The sequence below is a fragment of the Typopeltis vanoorti genome, chromosome 2, assembly GCF_054136105.1.
Source record: "Typopeltis vanoorti isolate ZY-2024b chromosome 2, IOZ_Tvanoo_1.0, whole genome shotgun sequence".
NCBI lineage: Eukaryota > Metazoa > Arthropoda > Arachnida > Uropygi > Thelyphonidae > Typopeltis > Typopeltis vanoorti.
The window spans coordinates 115,179,281-115,197,742 of NC_143550.1; the positions used below are offsets into that span (position 1 = coordinate 115,179,281).

An 18,462-nucleotide genomic window follows, 5' to 3' on the forward strand; every position below is an offset into this window, starting at 1 on the left:
GCTTTGTGGAGCGCCACCCAGTGATCCAAAACCTGCATAGCTTCGGAGGAATACATCGCAGGTCATGCGATATCTGGAGGAAAAAACGTAGTTCGAAAATTCACCACCAGGTGTGTTATAAACACGAAATGCATGGAATTTGGATAATACGCAACTCGGCAGGTGTCAGGAGGGTTTAAAAATATGGATACGGGATTTTTTCCTTCATTCTGGTTGTTAATACTGTCCACAGTGATGTCACTGACCTTTCCCCAATGTGCTTTGCTCGTAAAGCTGTACTACCTAAACAATTGCAATGCTGTTGCTCTACTACGCTAATTTCGTCACCTGAACAAATGTTGAAGAGGTCTATTTATCCATATACTCTGGCAGGTCTAAAGCCCAACGATCTCGTTTTTCAAAACGGGATCGTTGGGAGTTAGACCTAGCAGAGGTCACAAACCAATCAGTTCCAAGAAGTGAATGAATTTGCTACTGCAGTTGTGGAGCAGGCTATCAACAACAACGTTGGTTCCTGCAGTGCAGTTCTGTATCAAGACACATGGATGTGCCTTACACAACTGTCTGGAAAATTCTATGGAAGTTTCTCAATTTCTACGAATTCAAGATACCCTGACACAGTAATTGCTCTCACTGGACTTTGAACGTCGACTGACATTCACTTTAACATTCCTTGCTGGAGTAGAGTTATAGCATCAAACAAAACTCAATTAATAATCAAAAGTCTGTGTAGCTCAGTGGAAGTGGCGCTTGCATTCCACGGCGCTTCATCGCAGGAATGAAGGCTTGGGTTCAAATCTAGTCGCCTACTAGAGGTACATTTTCTAAGCCTTTCGATTTCTTCTCTTGCATGGCAAGCTGGTTTTTTCTCTCGGAAACTTGAGTTTACGAGTTTTTCATCCCGTAAACTCAAGAAAAGCGACCGTCGAACCTACTCTATTTTCAGATATTAAAAATATTGTGATATGGTTAGGGACCATGTTATCTCATGGTCCCTAACCTGGTCCCACAGTAAAGAGACAGCTAATGTGGTCCCAAGTTAACCGTCTCTTCACTGTGGGATCAGGATTAACTTAGTGATAGCTTTCGGCCAGCTATCTCTGAGTGTCTGCCAGTGGAGATTCAACTACCCACTCAGTCTCCAAAAGTTAGGAATAAAACAGCCTTGCCTACTCCCTATATGGAAACAAAAATGCATTAGCTGATTTGATTTTTGATAATGGCAAATTACAAAATAATTTGCTATTATCAAAATTGAAGAAACCGTTATTCCAATAAACTGTCCTATTTCTCCCGATCTACACTCTGGTTGGCCGAATGGTTAGCGTACCCGCTCTCCAGACGAAAGGTTGCGGGTTCGACGCACACCATGGGCATGGATGATAATCTGTGAAAATACTAGTGGTGGTGAGCGGTAGATGGCATCGGTGTAGATGATGATGGCGTTGGTAGTTGCGGTTCGTTGTAGTTGGTGGAAAGTAGTAAGTTGTAGAGTAGGTGCCCTCCCTCGATGAGTTTTTGGACTCCCTGGAGGGATTACGTAATAATAATAATAATAATAAAGAGCCACCAACAAAGCAATTGCCTCTTTACATGACTCATAGTGTCATGCGTGCTCAGAGAACATTCTTGTTAATGACTGCGAAATTTTTATTCTTATTACGTGACACAGCTAAAAAGTCCAAGGACTAATCGAGGGAGGGACCTCTAGAACTTTCCCTCTCTGCTACTTAATTCACCAATGACAGAAGTCATTGGCTCCCGAGAAAGAAATCAGAGGGAGCCAAATCTGGGGAAGAGAGTGGATGTTCCAACAATTCATAGTGCAGATCCTTTAATTTTCCCATTGCCAAAACAGAATCTTTGTGGGCTAGTGCATTGTCCTGATGAAAGATGTTTTTTGTTTCTTCAGAAAACAGGGCCTTTTCTCACGAATTTTTTCGTCTAGCCTGGTTAAAAGATCGGAATAATATTCCTCGGTTATTGTTTTACCCTTTTCAAGATAATTAATGAACAAATTCCTGTAGCATCCCAAAACACCGATGCCATGACCTTTCCTGTTGATGGAACCGACTTTGTCTTCTTATACATCAATATTTACTTGAATAATTGAATATTGTACATCAATATTTACTTTGAGTGGGTTATCCTAAAAAATCTTTTAACGCCTTTTATTCCGTATGATGGGATTAGGCAGAGCTCTTTTAGCCCTACTTTGTGGAGACAGGTGGGGGGGGGGGAATCTAACTCTATCCTTCAAGCCTTTGATGTAGTAAACCTAAGCTATCAATTAATCAGTATTTCAGGAGAGTATGGAAGACAGGTGTTGCTATCTTGTCCTAAACCCTAACACTTATATTGTCTGTAATAGTGTTATTTTTACGGTTTATGAAATGTGAGGTAAAAAATGGATTTCTCAGAAAGACTACTTGCCTTTTCCAGGGATTGAGTAACTCGGAACCAGTACAAGCAAAGCTTAGAATAAAAAAAAAGGGTTCTCTAGTTATCAGCTAGGATCAAGCCTCTAATGGCCTTTCTTCAGACCTCCAAGAGCTATGGATGCGAATACTATATGAACAGGCTTATAGAGGCACTTTAGGTGGACTAAGGGTGATATAACCTTATCTCTAGAGACAAAATTGATTTATTTCAGGCCACCAATAAGCAGAGTGATAGTCTCAGAGTGGGCTTTAACATTCATCCACAATCTAAAATTACAAAAAGATTAATTGCCTGAAAATCATTGTTATAAAGTTTTTAATGTACATGTTATGGACTAAATAATTAATACGAGCATTATTTATAATGCCCAGCCATTATCAATAATGACAAACAAAATCGGGCACTGTAATAAATTTCACGTTTATCATAATTTATCACATTGACGGGTCAATATGAATACCATTATCATCTGATCGGGCAAAGTGATAATAATACCTTTTTTTTTTGGCAGTATTAGATGTGTTATAAGTTGGCAGTACTAGGGATTGTGGGAGGGGCGATTCTTCGGATTTCTTTTTGTAGGGAGACGTGAAAGGAACTTTGCATAGGTCACTCAAATTTTTACAAAATCAGCGTATTTGACAATGATATTAAAAATGGAAGAGTCAAAAACCAAAGTGACTTCGCCAATAACATAAATATCATATATTGTAATATGCATATGGCAATTTGTTTAAATATTACATTCACACTGAAGAAATATTTCAGATATTGCAGGATGCCCATATCGCTATTGGCCATGGCGGCGTAATACAATATTCGAGGCAGTGAGATGGAGATACAGGATGAGATGTTATTATAGGCCTGAAAATGTTGAGGAACTGCATGGAAAAAGAATTACGAGGATGGTCTGAAAAGTTCTCGGCCTCGACCATAGATGGCAACACTATCGGCAAGCTTTTTTTTTTTTCTTTTTTCCTAAGTTGGTACATAAGCATCCATATGAAGTTCAAAGTGATTCTATCAAGTAGTTTGTTTTATACAACTATCTGAATCCCTTGAAATGGATAAAATTGAGTATCGTGCAGTTATAAAATTCCTTGTAAAAGAAGGTTTAACGCCAGAAGAAATTCATTCGAAGTTCATAAAAGTTTATGGGAACTCTTCTCCTTCGTTTTCGACAATTAACGAATGGGCTGCCGAGTTTAAATCTACCAGCCTTGAAGATGATCCACGTGAAGGACGTAAGTCTGGTAAGTATGAAATATAAAAATATAACAAGGGAAATGATCGTAATTTAGGTTAGGTTAGGAGTTTTCTTTTATGAAAATCAAATTGCCCAAAGGGAATGTAGTTTTATTCATAATGTCTGGTCAATTTAATAAATTAATCAGTATTTATCAGGCTGCATGGCCATTTTAGTCAGTATTTATAATGACCTATTAGTCACTTCATCCATACCACATATATCTCTGTATGTAACTCCAAGGCATGGGAGGTTGAAAAACCCATAATACAGTATTTGAGGCAGTGAGATATGGAGATATAGGATGAGATGTTATTATAGGCCTGAAAATGTTGAGGATTTGTTAATATGGGGATATTGGTCCAAACATATAGTCCTAAGATTGACTAAGTTTACTTCTTTTTTTTTAGTCAAGATTCTAATCCAGGTTACTGACATTTCAGTTTCTAGATTATGTTCCTGATATTTTCTCAGCTACTATGGATCTCCTCCAGATCCAGTTCCCTAATCCCTTATGTTTTGATTAAACTTACTCCCTCGTCAGGCCTTTTTGTGCATAGAATTATGACATGGAAATGTTTTAGCATCAGAAGATACATGCATCAGATAGCTACGCTGCTTCTGACCAGGAAAAGTAACCATGTAGTTCTGTTCTGGGCAGTTGTTAAGCATATGGAATTTTCAATCAAGAAGTGCTATATGTGGGAAACTACAAAGCTGGTAATTAAGACACACTTAGGCTGCTGAGAGCAGTATCTTGGCAAAGAAGCTACATGGGAAGAATGTCAGTAGTAAATGGGAAATGATCAGGATTATTTAAGGGAAGCAGTATCAAACTTACATATACTCAGGGTAAGGGGGGATGAACCAAGTAGGAGTTCAATAGATGAGTAGCAACATAAAGCAGAACTGCAAAAAAAAAAAAGAAAACACTGTAGAGGGAAACTAAAAATAAAAATGATCATGTCATGAGTACAAGAAAGATGATCAGCATTGTAAGTAAAGCAAAATCAGATTATGAGAGAAAATTAGCTGAGTATTCCAAAGGAAATCCTAAAGGTTTATTTATTTTTATAATGTGGCAAGTAATAGGGAGAATGAAATGATTATGATAGATTGTTTATTGCTGGTGGTAGGAAAATGAGAAGAAAATAGCTAGGATACCAAGTGCTTATTTTTGTTATGTTTTGTTTTATTTAAAACAAAACATAGCATTTCACAGGCTTCTTTTAATTTTTATTCATACTAGGTTTTGATACGATGTCAGGAATTGAGTGCCTTTCCTAGTAAATTCTGTGGCATATTTCAGGTGCACAATTAGAAAGGCCTGATTTTAAGGATTTTTTTTCCCATTAATATTGTGCATCCTGTTTTCTTTATATAGGTAAATTACAGGTACATCAAATTTGGTATACCAAGGTGAGCAATGGGACAAAGGGAATATCCTTAGAGAAGCTGAGTAAGCGTTAATTAATTTAGTGAGTGGTTATAAATGTAGCATTAATGTTTTTTGGATATTCCCTTAATGTAAGGAATGGCTGTGGTTTTATTTTATTCTTTTTTAAAATTAAAAAAAAAATTTTTTTTGGATGTATTTTTGTGAATTGTTTTCCTGTCGTATCCATTCTTTATAAAAGTTTTGGTTATTGATTGAAATTCATTTTTTATAGCCTGCTCATTAGTGCAAACAGTTGTATTTTTGAGGGTGCTAATTACATGACACCCTGTTTTTCTTTTGAATGGGAGTATTATTATTCTTATATGGGCACCTCCATGGTGTCTGAAGGCTCATTGCAGGAGACCCAGTCTATCCACACAATCTATTATACCTCTCCTTAAAACCATTAACAGACAAAGCACTCACATCTGACTCTGGTCACCCATTCAACTCATTTACAAATCTCCAAGCAAAAATCTAGTCCTCACACCCCTATTACTACTACACCTTTATTCAACTTCTGGTCTCTCTCACCAAGTGCTGAAACATTTTTCCTGCATCTATCTTATAAAACCTTTTAAGCAACTTAAATGTTTGTCATATTCCCTCTTTTTCTCCTATCAACCAACTTCTGCAATCCACACACCTTCAATCTATCCTCATAGGGAACATTTCACAGGCCACTCTTGGTCACTCTGTTCTGAATCCTCTCCACTGCTTCCTCAACCCCAAGAAACCCAGGGGAACCAGACTTGAGCACAGTCATCCAGATGTGGAGATCGAGGCCTTATAAAGAGGAATAACAACTTCTTTATCTCTACTTGTTAATGCATTCTTCAGTAGCCAAGTAATCTTATGGGTTACCTTAGTATGTCTTCTAAACTTTAACTCTCTTTCTCTCTCTACCACCACCCCCAAATTTCTAGCTTCATCTATTTCCTGGAGTACAATAATACACGTCTTGTAATCTATTTATCCCAAAATGCATAACTTTAATTTCTCAACATTAAACTGATACCCATTAACTTTTGCCCATACTGACAGCCTATTTAAATCGTCTTGTAAGCTCTCATCATTGCCTTGATTTTCTGCACGGTTAGCCTGGTGACTTTGTGCTTCGCAACCATATGCCTGGGGAAGAAGTGTCCTGGGTTCAATTCCTGTTGCCGACATGAGGAGCTTAAGGATCTTCCTCAGTCATAGACAAGTTAGCTGGTCTTGGGCGTGGACAGCAGGGTCCCCCCCCCCCCAGTTTATCTGGGGTTTTTCATCCTGCAAGCAGACAAACTGGCCCCGTGAACACACGGACCTATAGCCATAAAATACTTGCGTCCCCCATGGGGGGACTCAACTCGCCCCAATAGGGACGGGGAGAAAAGGGAGGAAACTCCATATGAATAAATAAATAAATTGCCTTGATTTACTATTACTCCTACCCAACTTATTATCAGCAAACAACTGAATATTTTTCTTTTCAGGTTATTTCTTTTATCATTTATGTACAAAATGAGCAGCGATGGTCCCACCACTGAACCTTGTAGCACACCACTACTTCAATTCTGCCCCCTCCATTTATAAGTATGAATCCACATGTAAATTTTTGAGTAATTATTTTCTTTTAGTTACTCCATTATAGTAATTGTCTTAATAATTTTTATATAATGAATGCTGTTAACTGTGTAACAGTGATAAATGAGTTGAACATATATTGTGAGCATTTTGATATTGAAAATCTCCCATAATAAATTTTGATTAGGGAGGTCTGAGGATGAGAAAAATAATTGGTTCTATTTGCATTTCAGTAATCATTAATTTCAGGAATGAACGTAATCAGAAGGAAAAGGGAAAACTAAATACAAATTAAAATATTAAATCAATAATTTTTCTTGTGATTATAGTGAACACCAAAATCCTCATTGCTTTTCTAAGCAACAGAACTTATAACAAAATATATTATTTCACTATAATAAACATTAACTAGTGCAACTGACTAATTAACCAAACTAATTAACAACAAATTTATTTAGTATCTGCACATTTAGTCCCACAGCCTTTATTAACATTCAAGGTTACTTAATATTCTAAACACTTCCCATTCTTGAACTGTCAACCTTCTGTCCTCTCTATTATTGTTATTCAACACTACTTCTAATCCTCCTACATGAAATATGCTAATGAAATACTTATTGAACATTTTGACTATCTTCATCAGATGTGACCTTAGTTACTGGATTTCCAGTAACTGACTTTAGTTACTGGAAATGGTGTAACTAAAGTCAGTCTTAATATTCATCCTTCCTTCCTTCTACTAGTGACATTGTAGCAGAATTCTCTAGAGTTATTGCTTCAGCCAATTTCTCCTTCCTCACTACTCATCACCTTCTTAGCCTGCGTCTTATACTACTCACATTGCTGAAGGGTAACTTATTCTTTATTGTCTCCATAACAATTATCTCATTTATTCAGGGGCTTCTAAAAAAGAAACCCCTGCATAATTCCATAATTCATCCTTATTTTATTTATCCTCCTAACCTCAGGCATACAATCTGAAATTGCCATAATTAGCTGATTCCTGTTCAAGTCCTAGGCACTGCTAATTTCTCTTCATTTCAACTGATCTGGCCATTGCACATTGCACATTACTATTTTATCATATCATAAATCTATTTTCTTAATTTATCATAGTCCACTGCTCTGTAATTCTACATATCTTGTTCTGTGAAGCTTGTACTTGCCTAGCCACCCTGATCACTCTCCCCAGTTGTAGCATCATAACCACAGCTGTTATCACTATATGGGATGATATAGCACTCAATTCTAGCACTCTAAATCTAGCACTATTCCCACATCATACTTCAACTATAAGCTGCATAAAATAGTTGTCCCAAAATAGCTTATGGAATTCAGTCTCCTTACTCATGATATTTCCATCTCCCATAATTTGTCACATATTATTATCACCCTCCCTCTTACTAACCAGTCTCGTAGTCTGAACATTTCAGAATCATCTCCCTGGTCTGTAGCAATAACCTGCTAAATATCTAAAATTTGTGTTTACCTAAACCTCACATCAGATTACCTCCTAGCTATTATCATTACTGGTTTCTTGTAGTTCAACATTAAGAGGATCAAATGCTTCTGAAATCATCCATAATACCCCACCTCCTCTTTCATCTGTTATTTTTGAAAAATGCTGTAACCATCATGTGCTAAAATTATTATTATTATTACAGATAGTCTGAATAATTAATGCAGAAGTCCATGTTGACAGTTACTCATTCAATGCCTTTTATAATTTTGGTAGAAAGGCATTCACATTGGCTATTCATCTCTGTATTTTTTAAGGAAATTACAATGCAGATTAATTATAATAAATATAATATTTCAGCAAAGTCAAATTGCCATCATCAGGGATACATATACAGTAATCCCTCGATTAATGCGCCCCCGATTAGTGCGTTTTATTAGTGCGTCATTTTTTTTCGATACCCAAATTCGATTAGTGTGCCTATATACATCTTAAAAATAAATGTTACAGATTTTAAAAATTTTCTATCTATACATTTTTTTATGGCTAACTATTTTAAAAAATCACTCACCAGAATGAAATAATTTAGTTACTGATTTAAAACATTTTAAAAATGTTATTTTTAATGGCATAATACACTATTTCCATGTATGCTATGTATACAATGTTCCAAATTTTTACTGCCAAAATTTATGTTGTCTGCTAATTACATAGCATTTTCCTGATCATATCTCGCACCTCCTTTGCAATTATTTTCCTTACATTTTTTATTTTATTTTAAAGTATTTTCCCAACCTTTCATCATGAGAAAAAGTGTAAGCGTGAAAATGATTAGAAAAGTAATCTTATTGGAAGAAAAACTTGAAATAATAAAGAAAGTGAACAAGGCAAGTCCAGAACAAAGATAAGACAAGAACACAAAAATGGGTGAATCAAATATAAGAGCAATTTTAAGCAAAGCTGCTGAATACAAAGTATTATAATGATTGAATTAGAGAGACTTCTTTGTACACTGATCGAAGATTCTAACCATAAATGAATCCTGCTAAAAACTGACCTTATTAAATCCAAAGCATTAATTCTCTTTGCAACCTTGAAAGAAAGGGCTATCAATGATGGAAAAGAAGAATTCCACATTAGTGCTGGATGTTTGAGAAATAGCCTACATAATGGTCTAATCACAGGCGAAGCTGCAAGTGCCGATAAGGAGGTGGCTGCAAATTATCTCGAGATTTGAAGAAAATTGTATAAGAACGGGGCTATTTTGACCAACAAATATTTAATGTCGATGAAACTGGCCTTTTTTTGGAAGCCAATGCCTTCCAAGACTTTTCTGGCTAAATCAGAGAAATCTCAGCCTGGTTATAAAGTCGCTAAGTCAAATGAAATTACTGCTAGCAATATGCGATCCATTTGGAAGCACATTCTTTCACATTGTGCAAATAATTTTAGTGGCTTTTCAAAGTTAATTAAATCTCATTCTGAGAAACTGAGTGATTCCGACCTGCTAAATTTAGATGCACAGTGGGAAGATCCTGAAGAATATGAAGAAAATTTAATCACTGACAAGCTGAAAGAGATTTCACAGAAACAAATTTAAAATATTGGGAGTTTATTTTGCACTTGGTTAGACTATAATAAATTTAGTTTAATCCTTTATCCAAGTGTAAGCAAACAAAGTTTGCACCTGAAAATATCTTTAGGACTGAGGTATGGTGGTACAACACTTTGGTAACTCGCAGCAAAGGTGGACCAAGCTCTCATCACTCCTTGTCTCAGTATCTCCCATAATGCAAAGCACATCTCCTTGTAGACATGTATAATGCAATGCATTAAGGTAAGGCCACTACCCAGACTGGTTTCGACCCTTATTGAGGTCTCGTCAGTGGTGATACCAAGGCAAGACGTTGCTGACTATAAGGGTGAAGCAAAATGCTTTTATAATCCCTGCTATCTGATAAGGTTGCTGTGTAGGGAAAAGTTTATGAGCTAAGTGCTCATAATGGAATGCCAGCTAAAATCAACTTGTATAGTAGTCCAAAGTGCCATAATTTGTCGAATGCCTTTTCTAAGTCAAGAAAAACTGCTCCATTGTATTGGTGCCAATTGTAACTTATGGTAATGAATTCGATTAGTCTATGAATTTGTTGGGTGGTATTGTGAAACTGTCGAAAACCAAACTGTTCTGAAGGAAGGATGTTTAATTTTTATACTGAAAGTTGAATTCTGGAAAGGATAGCTTTTTCTGCTATTTTGCTATTTTGCCCAAATTAGAAATCAGACTTATGGGACGATAACTTTGAGGCTGCTGAGGATCCTTGCCAGGCTTGTATATAGGAACTACGTCTGCCAACTTCCATGCAGAGGGAAAGTACTTAAACCTGAACATAGCATTTATTGTTGTAATATGTATGATGGCCTTTCGGGGTAGCAGTTTAATAACTTTGTTGGATATGCCGTCAGGCCCTGGAGCTTTTTTATTCTTTAAGTTCTTTATAATGTCATAAATTTCAGCTGGAGACGTAGGTATGAGTTGGCTGGTACAGGTATCAGACCGTTTTAGCACGTGTCTGACGTGGCGGTGAATTTTATAAATATGATTGAAGTTTAGGTTATCGTATGAAGGGCTACACTGTTTTTCTAAATTTTTAGCCATGGTTTCAGCTTTTTCTGCATCTGTGTAAACAATGTTCAGGTCAGATTTGAGAGGAGGAAGAAATTTGTTTTTGATGTTTCTCAGGAACTTCCAGACAGTTTGATCACCAGGTGATATGGAGGCTAATTTGTCTTCCCATAGTTTGTTTCTGTGGGCTTTAAGTGCATCTCTCACTGCACTGTTCATTTTGTTGAGATATTTTTTGTCTTTGGGTGCTCTGGTGTTGTGGTAGCTTTTTCTTGCTTTATTTTTTTCCCTGATTAAGTTCATTATGTCATCTGGTAGTCGTTTAGGCTTAAAAGCAATTGAATTTGAGGTGATAGATGCTATGGCTGTGTTGATTTGATCAGTAAGTTTATTGACTGCAGAATCAATTTCTTCCTTGGAATTAATATGAGGGACGGGATCAATGTAGTTTGGAAGCATTTTGGATAGTTTTTCCCAGGGAATGAAGGTGTGAGGCGAAGGGGGAAGTCCCCTCTGATAAACCCAGTTGGAGCAGAATAGGATTGTGGTCTGATGATAATTCATTCAATGATTCCAGGGTGTATTTCAGGTTGACATTCTGAAGGACAGCTATATCCAAGACGTCAGATGAGCCAGAGGGACTGTGATGAGTTGGCACTGAGGGGCCAGCCACAGCTGCGCAATTTGAGCTTGTGTTGATGTGGCCATTCCTATTTATAGACCTACTGCGCCAGGCGTGATGTTTTGCATTTAAATCTCCGGCGCTAATAACCGGTAGTTTAACTCCAAGGATAGCATCCAAATCTGTGATCATCAATGTTTTTGATGGTGGGTTATAAGCAGCATAAATTTTTATGTTTCAGACAGAGTTTGTGATGACATTGATACTTGTGACTTCGAGATTAGTGGTTGTAGGAATGGCTACAGCATGATGGTTGACGTGATTTTTGATGAGGATGGCTGTACCACCACCTCTATAATCCAGCCTATCATTCCTATAAAGTTGATATCCTTTAAATTTAGGATTGTCAACAGGTCTCAGGTGGGTTTCATTAATTAATAATATATCCGGATTATATCTGTCATTGAATTCCTGCACTTCTGGTATTTTATTTTTAAGGCCGTTGGCATTCTATGCAATAATCATTAGAGAATCTGGGGTGAATTTTTCCCTATGCATTGGAGAGTGCAGATAAAATGGACTGTGTTTGCTGCAAGAAACTTTTTGTAGTGCTCAGTGATGGATTTGCATTACTGAAATCCTGTAACATATTTACAAGAGAAGAGGTAATGACGGCTGTTATATTTGAATGTGGATTTGGCATATTCTGATCATGGACTGCTTTTTTTGGGCGGGTTACATAGCATATGTTCTTGTTTGGTGTTGAAGATTTATTTTCTTGGGGGCTCAGTTGATGGTGGGTGAACACCTGTCATCTTGTTCAAACTAATAGGAGCCTGATGAACTTGAGCTTCTGGGGCTCTCGTTTCTGATAATGAGGTTTTTTGGGTGGCAAATGCACCCTCTGTAATTTGCAGGGTGGGGTCACCACAATTAGTGAACTTAGCCGGGGTGGTTTTTGGCTTGGAGCAGGTATGTGTGGGGTGGGTGTCACCACATTTTAAACATCTGTATTGAGCTTTGCACAACTTCTGGGAATGACCAAATTTTTGGCATCTATGGCACTGCCCAGAAGAGGCCCTCTTCCTAAGTGGCTCTGGTGAGACCTTAAGCCCACAGATTGTCTTCAGGTTATAAATATTTTTATAGATATTGTGTATTTCCACTAATACCAGAGGCATAGGAGTCTTGTTTGATCTGTACATTCTACTGACCTTTATGGGAGGCAGATCTTGCATGTTGAGGTCAGCAGCTATTTCAGCTGTTTCAATATCTTCTGATACTCCTCGAAGTACCACTTTTAAATTTTTCTCCGAGGTAAGTGAGAAGGTATGGTATCGTATACCTCTTACATCCAACTCCTTGGTTAAATTTCTATTGTCAGTCACTGTAGCGGGCTGAATTTTGATGCCCTCCTCTGTGTTCTTGGCAGTGGAGTAATTTATCTGCAGGTTGGTCATGGTGGTTCTTAAGGCTGTCCATCTCTGCTTTTCCCTAAGAATGACTGGAGGCACCTTTTCATTGGTGGAGGCAGAAGAATCTGTGTTGGGGGCATCTTCATCCATGCCATTTTTTGTTTGCTGACTCTGAGGCAAGAGTTTTGTGTGCATGCATCTCTCCTTGATCTGAATGAGTAGAGTCTGAGATTAGCAGATTTAATTTTTCCTCCATTTGAGGAGCGTCTTCATTTTGATCTTCATCACTCTTAGGTAAAGAGTAAAAATTTAGGAAGCAGGGCCATTCAAGCTCGAACTTCTTAAGGAGTTTCTTTATGAAGCTGAATGCCAGCCCTTTATCTAGAGAGTCTATAATGATGTCGGGATCTATCATGTTTGATGGCCATTTGAGCTTAAACTTCCTTTGAAGTTTATTTACAAGAATAAGCGCTGGCTCTTCATCCAGAGAATCTGTGAGGGTGTCCAAATCTAACACATTCATCATTAACGATTTGCGTATAAACGCAAGTAAATGGATCTGAAATAGATGTGCTAACAATGGCGATTCTAGTGGCTGTTAGGCCTAACAAATCGCCCTCGTTGCAATTACAGTCCACTTACCTGTGCTGCTGTTCTTAAATACAGTATAATACACAATTTAATAACTTTAATCACGTCTCTGCTAGTTAATCTAGCAGCTACACTACAAAACCAGAGTTTCTCATATTTGATTAACACGTTCTACCGAGAAGAAAATCCACAACTGTCATACTCCTAACTCTACCCAACAGCTGATCGTAAAAACGTAGATTGATACCAAGGTAGAAGCAATAGGAGAGGTTATATTTATCTATACGAGTTGCCAACAGGTGTACCACCTTATTATTAAATTATTCTGGATTTAAAGATGTTGGAAGTTTATTTTGCACTTGGTTAGACTATAATAAATCTAGTTTAATCCTTTATCCAAGTGTTTGCTTACATTTGGATAAAGGATTAAACTAAATTTATTATAAAATTTAAAATATTTTTCGTGCAACCAAAACTTTTAAGTAGTAATGCTTAGAGACTGACCCTTGTGAAGAGAGAAGCAGGAAAATTTTCAGAAGAGACAGTTGTATGAAAAGAAACAGAATGCCTACCAGAATAATAGATTTATATTTTGAATATGTTTTCTTGTCTTTCAGCTTCATAGTTTTCCTTTAACTAGGCCTTGAGACACATACCCTAATTCTTTTATAAAAAAAATCAAGAGCAACAAAAAGAAATTTGACTAACGAATTATACTTTTTTCCATAGGTTATTATGCTTCAGCCTCCTTTACCCTAACACTAGGTAAAAGAGGCTGAATCATGGCAACCAAAGTTGAGCCCAAAGTCCTAAACTGTCCCTTCTTGACAGAGGTGTAGCTATGGGAGAGGGCAGTCCTTCCTGGGCGGCACTTTGAACCTTTTTGAGCTTTTGCAGTTAATTCTAAAATATAGTCTTGAGAACTCATTTCCAAATATTGTAATATTACTGCAAATTTTCCTCACAATAGCTGGAAGTGTTGCTAGTTGTGAGAGGAGTTTTTCTAAATAAAATCAATTAAGAATTACCTACATTATTATGAAATAGACTTTGCCAATGTCATCGATTTTGCTAACAGAAAAGCAAGAAAAATAGCATTTTAGAATGTTGAAATTAAAGTTTTACTTCAAAAATAAACATAGTGTTTTAATTTATTTCCCTGTATGTCATTTTGACTTTTTGTAGTATTTTTGGTGTGTATTGAGAGGGGTGGCAAACTCAATGTCCACCCAGGCAGTAAAAGGTTCTTGCTACACCACTGCTTAGTGAGCTAATGGGTGGTCTTGCCCATTGAGCTTAGGTTTGAAGGATGAGTGCTTCTCATATTTGGAGAACAGTTTCCTATCTCAAGTTTGTTGAAGGTCAACCAGACATGTTGAGATTTAGGTAGTTGCTTAAGGCTCAGGCAGATTCGAGGAATAATCTTGTACTTTTACTTGCTGAGTGCAATAGAGTGGCCATCTTCCAGTGTGTCATGTCCAAAGCATGATCAGCAGCAAGTCCTTAAGGTGGTGCAACTGAATGTAGTCCTTGCGTTTGCAATTCTGATATTGGTTGTTCTACCTTCTTACTTGCTTGGCCATAATAGGCCCATTTGCAACTAAAAGGAACCTTGTATACACTAGCTTCTGGGATTGTGGCTGGTCTTTGGTGGAGTAGATAAGGTATGACAATTTCCTATATAATCTGTAAATGGTTGTAATGTTATGATTTTTTTAGGATTTTTGTTAGTTTTGTTTTATGTATTCTGGATATATGGATTGGTGATAGATTTGGTGTAGTCCATTCGGAAGGGGGTTTGGAGAGAACTGTGATTTTGGGGTTTTAATATTCTTTGAATTCAGTGAGGATTGTAGCTAATGGCTAAGGTGTTGAGAATATGGTCAAGTTCAGTAGTGAGGACACTGTTATCAGGACTGATTAATTTTGCGCTATTATAATCCCTTATTGAAGAAAGTAGGGGGGTGGGTGGAGGATGTGACTGTTGGTGAATATATCTACCAGTGTGTATCAGTTTTCTGTAGACCAAGAATGCCAGGGATCAGTTAAGCTGTGTAATCAATGTCCAGGTAGGGGAGGCTGTTGTTGTTTTCCTTTTCTAAGGTGAACTGGATTCTGGGATTTTTGTTTTAAATGTTGAGAGCATCCATGCCATATGGCCAAGTGAAGAACACATCTACTTAGCATAGCCAAGCAGTCGGTTTATGTAGGACATAGTTTAAGGCTTTCTCTTTGAAGGTCTCGTTGAAATAGTTAGCAGAGAGAAAGCAGAAAGCCCTTGGCTGTTCCCTCTATTTCTTTGTAGAATTGTCCTTTCCAAACAAAAAAACAGAGTTCATGGTGTACTTAAATAGGATTGAGACATCAGGAGGAAATTCAACATGAAGTCTAAGGTTTCTTTAAATGGGACATTGATGAATAGAGAGAAAGCATCAAAACTCGCCATTTTGTCAGTGTGTTTGAGTGTGAGAGTGTTTATACTGGCTTTAAGTATAAAAACGGGCTTTTATACTTTTTAAAAAATATATAAAAGCGGCCTTTTTATGTGTGAAGTTGTGTTGCTAGTATAATGGAGGAGCACTTTAGCGAAATGTTTGTCTAATTTGTATGCGGGTGAATCAATGCCCACCCACAATAGGGCATAATGGCACATTTTGTTTTTACATTGATTCACCTCCCTACAAATTAGCCAAAGTGCTCTCCCATTATACTGTCAACATCCCTTCACATATTAAAAAAAAACAAAAAAACAGCCTTAACCATAAAAAAAAAAAACGGTATCCTTTTGCATTAATAAATATTGGTTATTGTTCATAAATTATTTGAACTCAAAATCATGCTTAATTATTTCATTGATAAATATTATTATTATTCGTGACACCTCCAAGGAGTCTGAAGACTCATTGCGGGAGAACACCTATTGTATGACTCTCAGTCTCCACCACTACACCGAACCTCTACTACCAATCATCTACATCAGCACCTCTACTGCCCACCACCACAGCTAGTATTTTTTGTCTATAAATTGCGTGTGTTCTGAAGGGCCAATTTGTCTGTATTTGGGATGAAAAACCCGAGTTTCCGGGATACTTCAACATAAGCACATTAGTTATATTGCTTTGATATATACAGAATGTATGAACAGATACTTTCAATTATTGAAGTCTAATTTGGAGTATAACTTTTCTTTCATTATCTGTTATGCTATCAAATGTTAATAAACAATTCTATATAATGACATTATTTGATAGTGCACTAAAATGAGAGTGATAATTTGGTGCATTGCTTTTGCAGTAGACGGTTATGTGCCTTTTTTTAAAATAGAGGGTCTAGATCAGCAGTTCCCAACCTTTTGAAATCAGAGGACTCTTATTTTAATTTGAAAAATACAGCAGACACTTGTGGAGAGAATGGGAGCCGACTAATTTTTATCTTAAATTATGGCTTATGTTTTTCATCTGGTACTAGGAATACTAGAAAAGGGAACAGACAGGTCTTATGGGGGAAAAAAAAAAATCAGCAAAAAAAAATATTTTTTTAAATGTGGTTACAATAACTTAAAATCATTGATTTTACTGTTTACTGCTTGAAATGCATTTTGAGCAGTAAGATACACTGATATATGTGGCATACAATGTGTTGTTGCTCTGTATTGAATCTCTTATGGACTATTCCTTCACGTGTTATTGCAGACCACAGTTTGGGAACAGCTGGCCTAGATTTGTAATCATCAACCTCCATGTGAGAGTCGTGCATTATCCGATGTACTTCAGGTTCTGAGATCAGTTGATGTAATCTGTATGTTACTATGGTTATAATTTCTTGTTTCAAAATTTTCACATCTATATCAAACATTACTTCTGTTAGTAAATACTGGCTAAGTTTTTGGTTTCTAGTTGAAATATTACTGATAATGTCTATTTTTTCAGATGGCCCTGACCCTAATTGAAATCTGCAAAATCGCAAGCCAAGTTTTTTCCATTAACAGAGAAGCTATCACATGTAATAGAGAGTAACTTAAATTTCATGGAAAACTGGTGCAAATTTATGAAAGTAAAAGGACTGTTACTCTATCAAATAAGCATAATTCATAGTATAACAGGTAAAAAAAAAAATATAGGATGCATGATTCATGCTGAGTGATAGCATGGGACTAGTGTAAGGCAGTGTACTTCATAGCAGCAATTGCTCATTAATGAGTCTGAATGAATGATAATTGCATATTATATTTTAAATATTCTGGAGTTGTCATTGACTTTTAGTGAATTATATTTTTCTGTAATATATCTCATAAACAATAGTAGCAAAAATATTTCAACATGTTTGTATTAAAGTGAGTTGCTGTTTTTGTAAATAATTGTATAATAATTGATTTACTTTATCAGAATAAACATGTGCATTGTGAGCTATTGGTGAGACAGCTAATTAAAAATATTTGCTTTAGTACATGTTACACAAATTAGGAAAATCTTTAAAGGTACATATGGCATAAACAACAAAAGTATGTGATGACCACAGTAATAAACTTTAATGATAGTACAGATATTTCATACTAAAAGAACAAACAGTACATCACATTGTGTAGAAACAACAACCAAATCAAAGAACATGAATACAAGGTACATAAAACAATTGGTTTACTAATTAAAAATGGTTGCCGCAAGCTAGAAATGTGGAAGATGTGTTTGTGGAGAGACTGAACAGGAGATGAAAGAAGATGTGGATTTGTAGAAAGTGTGATATTTTGTTAGACTATGAGTTATCAATGAATAAGAAACACTGAAGGAATGGAAGTTAGTGCAGATTTAAAGAAATGTAAATGAAACAAAAGCTAGTGAGACTGAGGGAATGAAAGAACGTAAGAATGATGAAATGAAAGTAAGTGATAGGAATTTGCAACAAATAAAAAAGTGCAAAAGAATAGAATGAAAGAGAAAAAGAGGACAGATTCCATTATTAGAGGATTGGTTAATGAGAGTCCATATGGTCTGCAATCCATGAGGGAGAATGAGCATGATAATTCATGTTTTGGAGAAAAGGAGCAAGAGAATTAGTAG

General features: G+C 36.5%; 1 long non-coding RNA gene across 2 annotated transcripts; it reads left to right on the top strand.

Annotated features, from left to right (window-relative positions):
- Positions 1 to 3,042: 3,042 nt before the first annotated feature.
- On the top strand, positions 3,043 to 17,810 carry LOC150109357 (uncharacterized). 2 transcript variants are annotated; one of them, XR_016549705.1, is made up of 3 exons: positions 3,043 to 3,695; positions 6,605 to 6,704; positions 17,335 to 17,810. It is a non-coding gene; the product is annotated as an uncharacterized LOC150109357 (long non-coding RNA). The 2 variants fall into 2 exon arrangements; XR_016549706.1 differs by lacking the exon at positions 6,605 to 6,704.
- The last annotated feature ends 652 nt before the right edge of the window (positions 17,811 to 18,462 follow it).